The sequence below is a fragment of the Pinus tabuliformis genome, chromosome 4_1, assembly GCF_031772625.1.
Source record: "Pinus tabuliformis cultivar Carrire ecotype Pingquan chromosome 4_1, CPIR1, whole genome shotgun sequence".
Lineage (NCBI taxonomy): Eukaryota > Viridiplantae > Streptophyta > Pinopsida > Pinales > Pinaceae > Pinus > Pinus tabuliformis.
This window is the reverse complement of record NC_142303.1, coordinates 114,408,538-114,425,892: the sequence shown is the minus strand read 5'-3', so window position 1 is coordinate 114,425,892 and position 17,355 is coordinate 114,408,538. Positions and strand designations below refer to the sequence as shown.

The 17,355-nt window shown below is 40.1% G+C and overlaps 1 pseudogene; it reads left to right on the top strand.

The window, feature by feature from the left end:
• Positions 1-16,595, top strand: part of LOC149174471 (uncharacterized) — a 138,871-nt pseudogene extending 122,276 nt beyond the window's left edge.
• Positions 16,596-17,355: the final 760 nt, after the last annotated feature.

Sequence of the window (17,355 nt, the reverse complement as noted above, 5' to 3'; positions counted from 1 at the left end):
GACCTAAACAAGGCTTGTCCGAAAGATAATTACCCCACACCATTCATTGATCAGATTATCGACGAGTGTGCGGGTAATGAAATTTTTTCCTTCATGGATGGTTTTTCGGGTTATAATCAAATTTCTATCCGTCCTGAAGATCAACATAAGACAGCCTTTATATGTCCCTGGGGTACCTTTGCATATAGAAAGATGCCTTTTGGTCTTAAAAATGTTGGAGCCACTTTTCAGCGGGCTATGTCATATGCTTTCCACGACATCAAACATGTCATCGAGGCATACTTGGATGATCTCGCTGCTCGTTCTCGAAAGAGAACTGATCACCCTAGTCATCTTCGATTGGTTTTTGGGCGATGTCATTTTTATAAAATCCGGTTGAATACCAACAAGTGCGTTTTGCGGTTACGTCCGGTCGGTTGTTAGGGTTCATCGTGTCCAATGAAGGGATTCGGGTTGATCCCTTCAAGGTTGAGGCAATAGTGCAGTTGCCTCCGCCGTCCTCAATTCGACAACTTCAAAGTCTTCAAGGGAAGGCTAATTTCTTTGGTTTATAGAAAACTATGCCGAGATCAGTAAAGGGTTCATGTGTTTGCTATGGAAAGGAGTTCCATTTGTGTGGGACGACTTTGTGCAGCGGTTGTTTCATGCTTTGAAAAAGGCATTAGTCTCTGCCCCGCTTTTGAGTCCACCGGATTATGGTAGAGACTTCCTTTTATATCTCGCTGCAGCAGAATCAACCATTGGTATGGTTCTCGTTTAGGAGGACGATGCTCTCGCCGAGCACGTGATTTATTATTTGAGTCGAGGCTTAATAGGTCCTAAACTTCGCTATTCTCTGGTTGAGAAGTTGGCCTTGGCAGTTGTCCACATTGTCCAGCGGCTCCGTCATTATATCCTGCTACGCAAAAATTTTGTCTTAGCAGCGGTCAATCCATTTCAATTTGTCCTCAGTAGGCGAGTGATTGGGGGCAAATATAATAGATGGATAGTCATTTTGCAAGAATTCGATCTCGAGTTCTTGTCTGCCAAGTCTAAGAAATCCATGGTTTTCGCAGAGCTAATTTTTGAGCTACCTTGTGGAGAGGATACTGTTTATGAGGAAAGTTTTCCCAACGAACATTTATTCCTCATCTCTTCACTCGACCCTTGGTATGGAGATATCATAGTCTATCTCCAGACTTCGAAGTTTCCCTCTACTTTCTCCAAGGATGAACGTCGAAAATTACGTCACCTAGCTAAAAACTATGTTATCATCAGTGACACATTATACCATCGAGGGGTTGATTCAATCCTTCGGCGTTGTTTAACCTTAGAGGAAGCAGAGTCCATGCTCAATGACTTCCATAGTGGAGCTTGTGGTGGTCATCTATCAGGGCTTGCTATAGCCCAGCACATCTTATGTGCCGGCTATTTTTGGCCTTCACTCTTTAAAGAATGTGTGGAAGCGGTCAAACGCTGTCACCCGTGTCAAATTTTTACTCGGAAGATGTGTGTGCATCCAGCTCCTCTTTTTCCCGTTGTCACCGTCGGTCCCTTTACTAAGTGGGGTATTGATTTTACAACCTGTAATCTGCCTTCAGCGGTAAGTCACAAGTACATTATCGTGGCTGTAGACTACTTTACGAAGTGGGCTGAGGCCATGCCTACTTATAAGAATGATAGTGACACGGCAGCATTTTTTCTTTTCAATCAGGTTATCTCAAGATTCGGTATCCCAAGAGAGATTGTCACTGACCATGGCAGTCATTTCCAGAATCAACTGATGTCCGAATTGGCTCTTAAATTAGGTTTCTGCCAGGAGAATTCGTCCCATTATTATCCTTAGGCCAATGAACAGGTCGAGGCAGTCAATAAAACTCTTAAGATGATACTCCAACGAAAGATCGATAAAAATCGGTCCAATTGGCACATTATGTTGTATTTAGCTCTTTGGGCATACCGAACCTCCATCAAAACGACTACTGGTTTTACACCTTTTCAGTTGGTTTATGGGATGGAATCTATCTTTCTGGTTGAATGTTAAATTACATCTCTTAATTTAGTTGTTGAGCTCCTTCCTGAGACTTCGAGTCTTGAATAGCGCCTAGTTCACTTGGAACATCTCGATGAGCAGCGCGAAGATGCCGCCACGATGAATGAGGCTCACAAGAAAAGGGTTAAAACACAGTATGATAAGTATGTCCGTCCTCAAATCTTTTTTGAAGGTGACCTTGTCTTGGTCTATGACCAAGATAAAGACACCTTGGGGGCAAGCAAATTTAAGCCTATGTGGTACGGTCCTTTCATTATTAAACGAGTTTTAGAAAAAGGATCGTATGAGTTAATTGATTTCGAGGGAAACAAGCTGGCGGAGCCCCGAAACGGGCTCTACCTAAAGAAGTACTTTGCTTAGTTTTGGCCAGGCAATGGCTTCTTTGTACTTTATGTATATTTGTACATATATCATCGAGAGTTTTCTGATATCAGCACTTTTTGGTCTGCTGTGGCAGGTGTTGATGGATAATTTGGTCTATTTTGGGTTTGCCGATGGTGCTAGTCGGCACACTCGGAATCTTGATTCCGCGGCTTGGGTACTTTATTATCCAACTGGTCAATTGATGGCATCAAGAGGTGTATGTATCGGTCCTGCTTCAAACAATATGGCCGAGTATATTGTTGTTATTAATTTATTATCCGAGGCAATCTCTCATGGGATCGACTCGTTGGTAGTGTATCTTGATTCTCAATGATAGTGTCTCAATTAAATAACATTTATCGGGTAAGGGATCCATCTTTATATCGCTAGTATTTAAGGGTGAGGTTGTTGCAAAGATCATTTATTTATATTAATTATTTTCATATTCCAAGATCTCATAATTGGTTAGCTGATTCTATCGCTAATCAAGCATTAGGCTGGCACATCAATCACTCATCACAATAAAATCAAGCATCAAAAAGTCAAACTGTATATATATATATATATCATAAAGCGTCTCGAGTGTAAATATGTGTGTCCAAAAATATACAAAATTGGGACTCAAATGCCCATAATCATGTCTGGAATATCTAACGCCTCGGCTCAGGATGAGCATCTAAGTATGTAACTATCGCAGTGGCCACACGCCGAAAAGTGCGAACCCAGTCACGTGGCATGCCAACCACATGACGCTGCATATCCTCAGGAAGGTCCTCTATAGTAGCCATCGGTACTCGGCAGCTCAGTCTCGCCAAGTGTCGTTGGACGTTGTTTAGAGTCCGTTCTGTATCAACAGCCGCCTCTTCGGCTCCTCGGCCGCGCCGTCCATGCCGCGGGAATCCATCTGGTCGTACTGGCCCAATGTCTGGAACATGATCATCATATCAGTCATTTGAATCTCATCAAAAATATTTTTCAAAATTCATCATTATATTTGAAAAATCCAAAAAAATCATAAAATCAAAAATTCTTACCAATCTCGCCCCATGCTGCATTCGGTGGTAACGCTAGATCAGGATCTCCTCAGAAATCCAGCCCAGCATAGGGGTAGTCATCCACGGCGATGATCTGCTGATCCCACCAGATGAAGAAATCATCGTTGAAGGCAGTCCTTGGGACCTCCCCACCCCCCAGATGTTTCATTAGATCAGCCCACCGGCCCATGCGTGGATCGCATGGGGTGCTGATGGAAATTCCTACCCTGGGGCGGAGTGCGGGAACCTTCTCGAAAAAGAAAGTGCACAAGATAGTCCCATATCCAAAGTTCTTGGTCTGTCCCCTCCCGATAGAAGTGAGTTGGCTCTTCATGTTGGCCAGAAGAGGAGTACACCAGTCGAACATAGTAGTGAGACAGTCAACTGCCCAAGGATAATTTTAGGGGCGAATGTTCGCCCTTTGGCGAAATTAAGGGGTTTTAAATTTTTAGTGGGCGAATATTTTGTATCATAGTACATTTTTACAAATCACCTCAAATAGCCCACCTTATTTTAAGGGAGAGGGTAAATAAGGTAAATTTAGCCCTTGAAATTAGGACTTACAACCTTCCATTCGCCCATTTTCAAGAATAGGTTTTATTTAAGTGAATCCATTCGCCCATTTTCAAGAATAGGTTTTATTTAAGTGAATCCTATGGGCCAAATACCATATTTATGAAAGAGGTATGGTAAATTAAAAAAAATATAAATAAACGAGAGGTATGGTAAATAAATAAAACATTTTTTATATTTACTCCATAAGTCACCTTATATACATGTAAGGGTGTAAACAAATAAAAATATAAGTAAAGTGGAGGTATGGTAAATAAATAAAACGTCTTTTTATACTTACTCAAAAGGTATGGTAAATAAATAAAAATATAAATAAACTAGACTTATCGTAAATAAATAAAACCTCTTTTTATATTTAGTCCATAACCCTCGTTCTATTTATGAAGGCTAAAGAAAGAGGTTTTATTTAAGTGAATCCTATGGGCCAAATACCATAGTTTTAAAAGAGGTATGGTAAATTAATAAAAATATAAATAAACGAGAGGTATGGTAAACAAATAAAACATTTTTTTATATTTACGAACACTCAAAAAATGGGTTATATTTAGGTGAAACCTATGGCCAAAATACTATGGGACAAATACCATGGACTAGATTGTTATTAATACCATGCAAAAAACCATTATTAACCCTAATATTAGAATTAATAAAAATAAAAACGGCACATGGTATTGACCCATGGTATTCACCAAAATGGCACATGGTATTGACCCATGGTATTCACCTGGAATGTAGCCTATTTAAATGGGGGAATTAAACCAGCATGTAGCCTATTCTAAGATTCACTAGGACTTTACAAAGTTTTATTATTTAGTGAAAGACTCGCCAAGATCTTACAAGATTTTATAATTGAGTAAAATATTCGCCATGCCTGGTGAGATATTCGCCAAAAAATTATATATACATATTATATTATTGATAAAATCGCCTTCCATTTTTCCTATATACCATGGAGATTCGCCCATTTATTATATTTATAAATTTAGGGGGGGTTCTTAAAATTTTCCCTGCAACTGCCACACTTATGGTTAGCCGTGATGCCTGATGCAGAGAGGATGATCCGTTCACTCGAGCTATGGTGAACAGGATTATCCTAAGTGATAAAATCGCCACATGTGTGATGGAAATATGGCTCCCAACCTTCTTGGGATGTTCCGGGCAGTATATCTGTACATAGTCCTCTATCGTGAGGCTACTCCGTGTCCTGCCTCGGGAATGTACTACCTCTCCCCTTCGGGAAAGTCCCATGATAAAATAGATATCCTCCACTTCTACCCTGAGCGGCATCTGATCGATCATAAAGGCTTCCTCATCGACGTCCCAATAATCAATGAGCATCTCAAGCAGACGCGTGTTTGCTTTCATATTTGGAAATTTGAAAAATTTAAGCAAACCGCATCCCTGTAGGGCATCTAATGCTTTTGGACTATTCATAACTTCATTATCTACCGCTGTGTGCTTTCTTTCACACCACGTGACAGGCATCCTGAGAAAAAATCAATTCAAAACCGTTAGTTTTTGTTTAAAAATGGTTCGCGGCGTATACGCGGGTCCCTGTGCACACAGTCGCGTATAGGGCCCGCGTGTACGCGGGTTCAATATTACCAACCCGCGTATACGCCGCGAGGAAATTTTTGACAAAAGTTCAACAGTGAAACATCAATCAAAAATCTTAAAACCTGTCACAATCAATTGCAACCTAAGTATAAGAGTTACCTGGAGGATTTTGACGAATTTGAATGGTTGAATCTGGCTATGGGAAGTTTGCTCCTTTTGCTCCAAAACCTTTGCTCTCAAACTCAAATGGTAAAAATGGTGAGTCCAAAATTCTTTTTATAAGTTTTGAAAATGCAAAAATTTTTCAAAATTTTATTTTGTTTGGCCTCATGTGACTTTTAACTTGGGAGCTTGGAATGTCGAGAATGGTTTGTTTTTCAGGACATTTTGGACGTTTTTCAGTTTCGAGACGGTTCCATGACTGCTAACCCGTCATGGCAGGTATCGTGTTCTCACTGGCATATAGGTTAGGGACACCATTTTTCCGTTGCATTATGCATACTAGCCTCCATTTGACTGATACATCTGCCATAAGGTCGATCCCATCGTGTTATGGTTCGTAAGCCATCTTCACTCACCGATTCTTTAAATCATGACATGATGGTAGAGCCATCCTTTACATGGGCATCGTAGTTAGCACCTCACTGACATTTGTTGCCCATGCTGCTCCGATTTGAGTAGGCTCAGGAGTCCTCTGTAGTCCCGCCATGACTTATGCATTGAAGACTCATTCCTCTTAGCTTCTCCGCTTTGTTCTAGCCTTATACCCTAGAGGCTCCTTTGTGTTGAGTTGTACTACTGCAGTGCATGTTGACCACTTGCACCTTTTGGCCTAGAGTCGGCTTCACTTGGACTCGTGTTTAAGCCAACTTTCAACCATGATGTCTGCAAAATCAACCTTGCATACCTTTGACTTCTGCAGCTTGACACACCTTGACCCGTGGAAGGAACATACCTTTGAGTGTCACCGACCAGTTTTCACCTCCCTGCATTGAGCATAGGAACGTTCCTTTCCCAGGAACTAGATCATATGTTTCACCGACACTCGTTCTTTCCACTATACCATAGCATTCTTTTATTCTTTTTCCATCTTAACAGAAAAAGACAAAACAATTAAATATTCCAAAAAGAGCGGGAACGGGACAGTATTTCCATTTATTGTTGGCAGCTAGAGTCAGTCGTGTCGCCCTTGAACAAAGCACTCAAAACAAAGTCTCCTCCGTTTGGGCAGGATTTAGTTTGACTTAGGTACGCCTTAACCTTGTTATTGAGTCAGTTCTCCCCCGATTGGTTATCTCTTCCAATCATATGGAGGGTTCGTTCGTGCCTCCTGCATGACGAACTTATACAGAGTCATCATATGCTGCCACATAGTCACATTGAGTCGTGCTTTTGTTCAAGGGAAGTTAGCCTGAGTCGGCCTCTCTGCGGTGTCTCTTGACTCATTTTTCAGTCGGCCATCCCTGGTTGTCAGTGTCATGTCTATCGTCACATCAGTTATATTGGTCCTTTACTCGTGCCGGTTTGAGAAGGTCCCCATTTACTTCTTGCTGGCGGGTCTTGTCCTTATCGACAACGACATCTTTCTCTGAGGACAGGCCTAGAGCCACACCCTAGCCCTATTTTCATTATTGATAAGTCACCTTGTGCTCAGCATCGATCAGTATCATGGGTCTTTGACTGAGTGGTTTCCCTTGTGTTCGACGTCAACTTACATTATCACACATTGGGATTCGTTCAGTACCTTGGTTTCCATTTGACCCTATTGGTGGATACCTCGCCTCTGTGTCAGCTTTCATTATTGGTTGGTTCAGAGGGTTTCTGCCGTGTGCTAGCCACATCTTGTGTACGCCGGAAACGTACTTCGGTTGGGTTACTACATCTTTTTCGTCTGATTCCTTCCACATTATTGGCCTACGGGTTACACTCGCGCTAGATTGATGAAGGATGCCTTAATGCCTTCCTTCTAGCGGATCTTTCCCTATTGACTACGACTCATTGCTCTGGGGCAAAGATCTAGAGTCCATTTGGCAATACCTTGGGGTTTGCAGTCATTAGTGGCAGATCCTTCGCTATCGACAGTGGGAAACCATCATTGTCTCCTTATCGATAGATTCTTACAGGTGTTCGACTCCAACTCATCTATTCACACTTGTTAGATTGTACTGGGTACCTTGATGCTCATTATCATTATCGGTGAGTAGTCTCGCGTTTGTTAACGGTATACATCAATGACCGGTAATCAAATGATTTCTCACATGGTCGACTTCAGATCATTTATTCCCATGGTGTAGAAATGTACCACGGCAGTCAGTGAAGACCTCAGGTTGTATCAGCATTCATTGGTTCACTTGACAGTTGCTCCTGTTGCTGCTAGTTGATACCACTCCACTTTATATGTTGCAGTCAGTCATGGCGACATTCTATATGCTGGCACCTGAGTTTGCAGTGTAGTACCATCCTATTCCATCATGTTTAGTTGGTACCTTTTGGGATCTGTTATGAAACCAGCTCAAGAAAAGATAGAAAAGAAAGATCAACGCCTTAGAATTCAGCCTCTTCGAGGGGGCAACCTCCTTTACATTACATAAATGAACAATTCCTGGATGATACAAATGACAAAACCTCCTTTCTATATATAGGAGTCTAAGGAGTCACAATATAATCCAGCCGACCTAACAATAATAATATAAAGCCACAAAAATAATAATAGAGGGATTCTATGGGGCACAGAAATAACAATATGTGGGTAATAGGGGCACAACAATATAAATAAGGGGTATAAATACAATAGTAATGGGGTAATCACTAGTATTATAGGGACCCAACATGCCCCTCTCCTTCAAAAAAAGTGTTGTCCTCAATGCTTGAGCAGTTCTGGATACTTCTGCATAAAATTCTCATCCTCCCATGTGGAATCTTCAGCGGATAATTTCTTCCACTTGATAATATACTCTGAAAATGATCGATTTCGTAGCTGTCGAGTTCTTGTTTCTGTGACTGCTTCCGGTTCCACTATAATTTGTTTCTGTGACTGCTTGAACCTTAGAATTTTCTCTTAAATATGATGTGATTGATGGTGTTTGGTACCCATAAAGTGCCATAAATGGGGTCATTTTTGTTGCTTTATGGAAGGAAGTGTTATACTGCCATTCAGCCAAAGGCAACCATTTGACCCATTGTGTATGTTTATCAGATACAAAGCAACGAAGATATCCTTCCAAACATATGTTTACTATCTCAGTTTTCTCATCAGATTGAGGATGATAAAATGAGCTATGAGCTAACTGAGTACCAAGACAAGAAAATAATTCTGTCCAAAAATTTCCAGTGAAAATGGGATCTCTGTCACTTACAATAATCTTTGGGTTTCCATGTAGCTTTTGAACTGTTTCCATAAATGCAGTAGAAACTGTACTGGCTTTAAATGGATGTGATAATGCACAAAAGTGTGCATACTTGGTAAGTCTGTCAACTACCACCATGATGACACTCTTTCCCTCAGACTTGTGTAAACCTGTGATAAAATCCATTGAAACCTCCTCCCAACGTTGGCTTGGAATGGATAAAGGTTGTAATAGACCCGATGTCTTAATTGTTTCAACTTTATTTTGTTGGAAAACCAAACATTCCGCTACAAACTTTTGAATATCTGATTTAAGGCCATCCCAAAAAAATTCCTTCTTGACCCTGTGGTAAGTTTTTAAAAATCCTCAGTGCCCTCCTAAGGGAGAAGTGTGCAATTCCATAAGAATATTTTGTTTTAGCTGGGAATTCTTACAGAGGTATAAGCGATCTTTGTACCATAACGAATCATTTTTCCAGTTAAATGTATCAGAAGTACTTGAATCTTGTTGTAGCTTTCGAATAAGTGCCCACACTTCTTCGTCATTCTTCCATTCCTCCTTTGCTTCGTTTATCCAATCTGGTTGGATAATAGAAATGGCACACAACAATGCTTCCATATCCTCATCCTTTCTTGAGAGTGCATCTGCCACCACATTTTGCTTCCCTTTTTTGTAGATGATTTCAAATTCATAACCCAACATCTTTGTGACCCACTTTTGTTGCTCTTCAGAGGATAATCTTTGTTCTAAAAAGTATTTAAGGCTATCATGATCCGTTTTTACCTTGAAGTGTCTTCCCATTAGGTAGGGTCGCCATTTCTTAAGTGCATGGAGTATTGCCAACATTTCCTTCTCATAAATAGCTTTGCTTAAAAACTTTCCCTTGATTGGACGACTTTCAAAAGCAATGGGTCTTTCATCTTGCATTAGAACAGTACCAATTCCATTTCCTGAAGCATCACATTCCACAATAAAGGTTTTTGTGAAGTCTGGCGTAGCTAAGACTGGTGCTTGGCACATTGCCTCTTTAAGATGTTTAAAGGCCTTTGTTGCTTCCGGAGTCCATGAAAATGAATCTTTCTTCAATAATGTTGTTAGAGGTGCTGCTATTCTCCCATAATTCTTAACAAACTTGCGATAATACCCTGTCAACCCAAGAAATCCTCGCAGATGCTTTATGGATGTGGGGATTTTCCATTCCTTAATGGCTTTAATTTTGCTAGGGTCTACCTTAACTCCTTCATGAGATACAATATGACCCAAATATTCCACCTCCTGGACTCCAAAGAAACATTGGGATCTTTTTGCATATAATTGTTTCTCCTCCAATAGTTGTAGCACCTTGTCAACATGTTCAACATGATCCTTCCAAGACTTGATGTAGATTAGTATATCATCAAAAAATACTAACACAAATTTTCTAAGGAATGGTTTGAAAATTGAATTCATCAAACCTTGAAATGTTGAAGGTGCATTGGTAAGGCCAAAAGGCATGACCAAAAATTCATAATGACCCTCATGAGTTCTAAATGCCATTTTCGGAATGTCTTCAATCTTCATTCTGATTTGATGATATCCCGAACGAAGATCCAACTTGGTGAAGTAAATTGATCCATGCAATTCATCCAGTAATTCATCAATGACAGGAATGGGGAACTTATCTTTAATAGTGAGCTTGTTGAGCTCCCTATAATCTGGACACATGCGCCATGATCCATCCTTCTTGTGCACCAATACTACTGGAGCTGAGAAAGAACTTTGACTCGGTTGAATTATACCAGCCTCTAGCATTTCTGCAACCATACGTTCAATTTCACTTTTTTGGACATATGGCTATCTGTACGGCCTGATGTTTGGAGGAACACTTCTTGGAATCAGATGAATAGCATGATCATGATCACGCATAGGTGGGAGACCTTTGGGAGTCTCAAATACCTTGGAATGATTGTCCAGGACTTTTTGGAGATCTGGAGAAATAGATGATTCCAATGTGGAAACATCTAGCGAACATAATTGTGCAATTACACCTCTTTGCTCCTTTTTTAGAAGCTTTGTCATGCCATTAGAGCTGATTATCTTTCCTGGTTTCCCTGCAATACCCCTTAATTCAACTTCCTTTCCTTCCACAGAAAATTTCATGAAAATTTCTTGAAAATTAAAAGCTATTGTACCCAAGGATTGTAGCCATTGGACTCCTAGTACAACATCAGCATCTCCCATTGGAATGGAAAGCATTGGGCTAGTCAATACATATTCTCCCATGGATAGCTTGATATTATGGCACTTTCCAGAACAATTTATTGTTCCTCCATTTGCAATCATCACTTGACACTCTGGTGCTGGATATAGGAAGCAATTCAATTCTTTTGCTACCCTACAATGAATAAAATTGTGGGTGCTTCCTGAATCAATCAACACTATTACCTTTTTCTTCTTGATTTGTCCTTCTATCTTGATGGTTTGAGGAGTGGTAATTCCCGCTAAAGCATTACAAGATATGGTCGGATTTATTTGTTCTTCATCTAGGCTTTGTTCCTGGAATATATCCTCTTCTTTTGACCTTTCTTGCTCCTTTTCTTCTTCCTCTTCACAATCTATGTAGAATAATTTCTTCTCAGCACACTTATGACCTTTTGTGTGTTTGCTATCACAATTGTAACAAAGCCCTTTTGCTCTTTTTTCTTCCAATTGTTGTGGTGTCAACCTTGTAGGTTGTGGAAGACTATGGGCAACAACACTTCCATCTTTATAGTTGTGAATGGTATGCTTCCTAGTTGCCATAATTTTGCTTTCCATTTTTCTTGCTAACCTGAATGCATTCTCTAATGAATTAGGTTCCCAAAGGCGCACATCATGTTGGATATTATCCTTTAAAGACCCTATGAACACATCAATCCTATGCTCCTCTGGAATATCTTTTACCCTTATGTTCAATTTTTGGAACTCCTCAATGTGCTCCATTATTGAACCCTTTTGTTTGAGACTTATCAATTGGCTAAAAAAAGTGTTGCTTTTTGTATCCTCATAATGTGCTATCAATTCTTCCGTAAAAATTGCCCAAGTGATAAACTGTTTATGAGAACAAAGCCATTGATACCATACAAACTGATTTGGTTCCAAATATAATGTTGCCATACGTACCTTTTGTGTGTTTTGCACATTATTGAGATCGAAGAATTGCTCCATCTGTAATATCCATGTGGTGGGATCCTTGCCATCAAACTTCCTCATATCGATTTTTGGAACATGGTGAGTCTTCTATCCAACATTAGAGTCTATGGAATCATGATTAACATTTCTTTCATCATGAGTTTCCTTTAGTACTCTTTCACCCTTAGTGACCATTTCTTGTAGCAACTTATCCATCTTATCATCCATGCCATCAATTTTAGCGTCCATGTCATTCACCTTAGCTTCCATGCCATCCATCTTAGCTTCTACACCTTTCTTTAAACCATCCATCTTAGCTTCTACATCTTTCCTTAAACCATCCATTTTAGATTCTGTTGCTTTTTGTCCAAGTGACACTCGTTGCACTTGTTCTTGTAATTTTGATATATCATATAGCATTTCTTCTTCTTCTTCATGAGTCATGCTAGAGCTTTCAGGCTCCTTACTAGGTGTTTGCATTTTCTTTCCTCGGGGCATCCATTACCGATAATAATTCTCTAATATGCCCTTTGAATTCCTTCAAAATAAATTTTCAAACCAAGCTTAAGCAAAAATTAAAGAAAATCTACACACCTTTTTTCACTTTGTAGGAGCTCGATATTGCCTCCGATGTATCTTTGTACTTTCTGATTATCTAGTTCTGAATTTGTGACTTGTAGTAGCCCTCTGTGTTCTCTTTCCAATGTCACAAGTCTGACCCAAATTGGATTCTCCAAGGAAGAGTTATGTGAAATCTCCCACAGTGACTTGATTATAGACTAGTTCAGTAGAGCGAAATTGTACGACGTGCCACGTGTCACTTTTTCAACCTTTGACTCTGGAAAATATATAAAATAAAACTAAAGTCCGTCCTCTTTCTGTAACTTCTTACGAAATTTCAATCCGATGCTCAGAAAGAAAGTTATGACGATTTTCCCTAGGTCACCTGTTTTGAGTGTAATTCAGGAGTCTGCAAAAAGACCAACTTCCTCAGATCATATCTCCGAAACTATCACGCAAACAAATCTGAAATTCGGACCCAAGGTTCAGCGTGATTTCTTCTCACATGGGCTTTTTTTGCAACTTCTGAAACATTACAGAAAAAACGTTATATCGAAAATGCCACTATGACCTGTTTGGAGCAGCGAAACCCTAGAATCCAAAGCTCTGATACCAAATGTTATGAAACCAGCTCAAGAAAATATAGAAAAGAAAGATCAACGCCTTAGAATTCAGCCTCTTCGAGGGGGAAACCTCCTTTACATTACATAAATGAACCATTCCTGGATGATACAAATGACAAAACCTCCTTTCTATATATAGGAGTCTAAGGAGTCACAATATAATCCAGTCGACCTAACAATAATAATATAAAGCCACAAAAATAATAATAGAGGGATTCTATGGGGCACAGAAATAACAATATGTGGGTAATAGGGGCACAACAATATAAATAAGGGGTATAACTACAATAGTAATGGGGTAATCACTAGTATTATAGGGACCCAACAGGATCAGTCTTTGATATCAGTGATCCGTTGTATCTTTCAGCATCATTGACAGTCTTATATGTGATATTCAAACATGTACTTTTTCATCATGATCAGATGATCGATTATGTATATTTAAGTCATTTATACTTGTATACTTAGTGGATCCGCTTGTACTTTATATGCGGACATGCTTTACTTTTTCTGAGCATGGGTATGCCCGCCTCAAACAGTGTTTCTTTCTGATCTCCTTTGGTGGCTTGGCAGGCTGAATTCTGGTGAAGTCCTCCTCGGTTTTTGACAAACTTCCTTTCCATGTACTTGCATAATATATTTCAGCCATCATGTACCCCTTCTGACCTCATATATTAGGGGGCATCTGTTATAGCTCCAAATCTCACTCTTATGATTTGTGATGCTACACTCATGGCCTAGGGCAACCCCTCCTTCCAGACCTGGTCCCAAAATTTAAAAAAACAATGTTTTATCCCTTATATGTGACATTGCCCTAAGTTAAACGTGTGTATACGCGGGTCTATGTATAGCCAACCCGCGTGTATGTATTAAAACACTTAAAAAAATATAAAACTCCTTATTTTCAGGTGGAGATCGCGGGTTTTACTTGTTGATCACCTGTTAGAGCCCGTGGCCCAACTGTTCCCAACCAACTCCTAACTAAAAAACTAGTTTGGAGAAGGTATAAAAGGACCTCAATGGGAAGGCCTAAAGGAGGAGAGAAGAGAGAGAAAGGTTATTATGCTGATATTTTTCCCTTGACCAAGTCTGAAGTCCCTTGTGCCTTATGCACTTCCCCCATTTTGTATAGGAAACCTTTGTTTCCTTGTGTGTTGATGTTCATCCACCATTTATGACATCATGGAGAGAGTCATGGAAGGAGTTTGTTAGAGCCTTGAGGCTGGAACGGATCCGGAAGGAAGCTTTGCTTGGAGCCTGCTGAAGGTGAATCAGGTGAAGATATTCCTTTTTATGTACTTTATTTGTCTATAATAAAAGAAACACATGTCTTGGTTCCCGAAATGAATCTTCTTTATGTTAATGATATTCATGTTTGAATTCGTATGTAAATGGTTGTTTGGATTTCATAACTAACTACCTTTCTTTATAACATGAAGATGGTCTCTTTATAAGTTTTTGTCCATATACTGCTATGTTCTTTGAATTGGTTGTTTTGCAGGACAAAAGAGAAGAAGGGAACTCCAAGAAGGGTTTGGACCCTAAGGGCTTTCTCAAACTTAGGACCAAAGGTACGTACCCTTATCATAGAATTTGCTTATAATAGCATAATGGCTGTATGAATGCATGTTTCTTTGAAATCCTAGCAGACTGAAAGTTGTCTATGCAACTACCATTTTTGAGCCATGCACAATCTCCATGGGCCAACAGTCAGTGCGCTTTGACCGAACGTCCTCATTGCTCCATGCTGGCTACAAATTACCATTATTCAAAGGTTATTTCTAATAGTTATAAGATTTCTTGAAGTCTGTCATTCATTCTTAACAATCATGGAATTGTTTGAGGATCAAATTCAGATCAGTGCCATACCCGAAACTCTGTTGGGTTCGAGTCTTGCATGCATTCAATTATGCCTTCAATTGGAAAACCACTGTTTCACACCAGTTGAACATCTGAGGTTGGACACAGTCAACTACAAGCAATAGTTGGGTCTTTGTTGCAATGTGGGGACTCTTTGACCCCACCAAATGCACAATCAACCATAAAATGGCCCTCATAGATCTAGACCTAATCCTCTCCGTTAGAGTCGGTCTGGTCATCCCTCCATCAGAGATCATTTCTCTTATTGCATCTCATTTTATGTGTCTCATTCAGCGCTTCTATTTGCATTCCATTAGGGTCATGCCAATGTCTGACGGAAGGGTCTCTTCACCTGTTTCCCTCATGGTTGTACCTCCTAGGTTGGTCAAAATTTCTCAAAGATCATCAAAGTTGATTTCAGTCATTTACAGGACAGTAGGCCTAAGGGAAGATCAGAATAAGTTCTCATTGAAAAATTTCGTTGTTATCTTGCTTGATCATGACTTTTCTTCAAAACCCTATTTTGAAGAAAGTCGTCATTTTGTTCTTTGTAATAAATGTCATATACAGTTTTCAAGTTTCCAGTTGTCAACATCTTCAGGCGCAGCCTTGGTGAGCAATGGTGGCACTCTAAACAGTGGATGCTCCTTCACTTTCTACTCCGTTTCGGCCTTATATGTACTAGAGTCCACAGGCAGCGGTAACACCATTCCAGATATTGGGTGGAGAAGCTCAGACACTGCAAATTATGTTAAAACCACATGAGATAGTCATTGCCAAGCCTGGTACGATGTGCTATATGTCTAGATATATTCAGATGGAAAACATATTGCCTCCAAAGAATGGAGGCGGTATATGGCAATGGTTTTTTGGGAAGAATTTTGCAACCACTGCATTTGTGAATTCTGGCTCCCAAGATGGTTTTGTTGGAGTGGCAGCACCGTCTCTTGCAAGAATACTTCCGATTGATCTGGCCACTTTTGGTGGAGAAATTATTTGTCAGCCAGATGCATACCTCTGTTCACTTAATGATGTGACAATGTCAACTACGGTGAAAAGGAGGGCGCATCCTAGAGTTTTTGGTGGTGAGGGAATTTTGAGATAGAAACTGGTTGGGTGTGGCCTTGCTTTTATAGCTATGAGAGGGTCTGTTGTACAGAAAAATTTGGCACTTGGAGAAGTACTAGTTGTTGACGCATCATGTGTTGTTGTTTTGTCAAGCACTATAGATTCCCACATTAAATATACAGGTCCTAGTATTGTTTTCATCCAAACTCTACCATTTCATCACCTTTCTCAAAGAATAGCACGGGCAGTTATGTCTCCAAATGTCCATGACAATCCACGATACTTTATTCAAATTGGTATATTCAAATTTGTGATCCCTACAAAACAAATCAACCAAAAAGCCATCGTTTTAGCCAAAAAATCAAAGGGAAGAAATGCCAATTCTGAAACACTACAAAGATGGAAGCGAGAATTAAAATCATTTTGATGCATAAGATGTTTCCACAATTGTCAATTCATTTGCATGCCAAAGACATCACAAAAGTCGATGTGGAGGAATGAAATCGTGAGTTTGGAGCTGAAACTGGGTATTAGAGTGCTGTGCGGTGCGTTGGGAGAAGGCGTAGCACACATAGGCCGCGCGGCGCATAGAGCCGAAGTCTACTGTGTAATTTCCAATGGGCAGGGTGCATCCAGTGAGCGCGGTGCACTGGGTTTGTGCGCGGCGCACAGAGCCCCCAATCAAATTTTCTCCGCCGCTTCACCAAATTTCAAATCCATTCGGTTTTCTAGTGATCCAAGTAAGTTTGTGGGCTTCGACTATTGATGTTAGCTGGTGTTTGGAAGTGGTTTGGAAATTATGAAAATGAGTTTAAATCCAGGGCGATTTAATGAAGGGATTAAAGAAGGTCGCAAAAACGTCCACTGTGCCATTTGGATCTGGTCCAAAAACATGTGTGGGTCAGAACTTCGCACTATTGGAAGCAAAAGTCGTATTAGCCATGTCTTTCCATTATATGTTGATGCTACTGCCGTAATATTCACCTTGCAACCCCAACATGGAGCCCAGGTCTCTTGCGTTTCAACTGGTGCAGTTGCATTTGGCGTGGGGTGTTTTGCTGGAAAGGAGTTCTTGGCGTAGGCCAACATCATGGTTGATATCCATTTGCGATTTCATGATATTTTCCAAACATACAAGGAGTTCTTTGTCAGAATTAACATAATCTAATAATTACAGTACCTTGTTT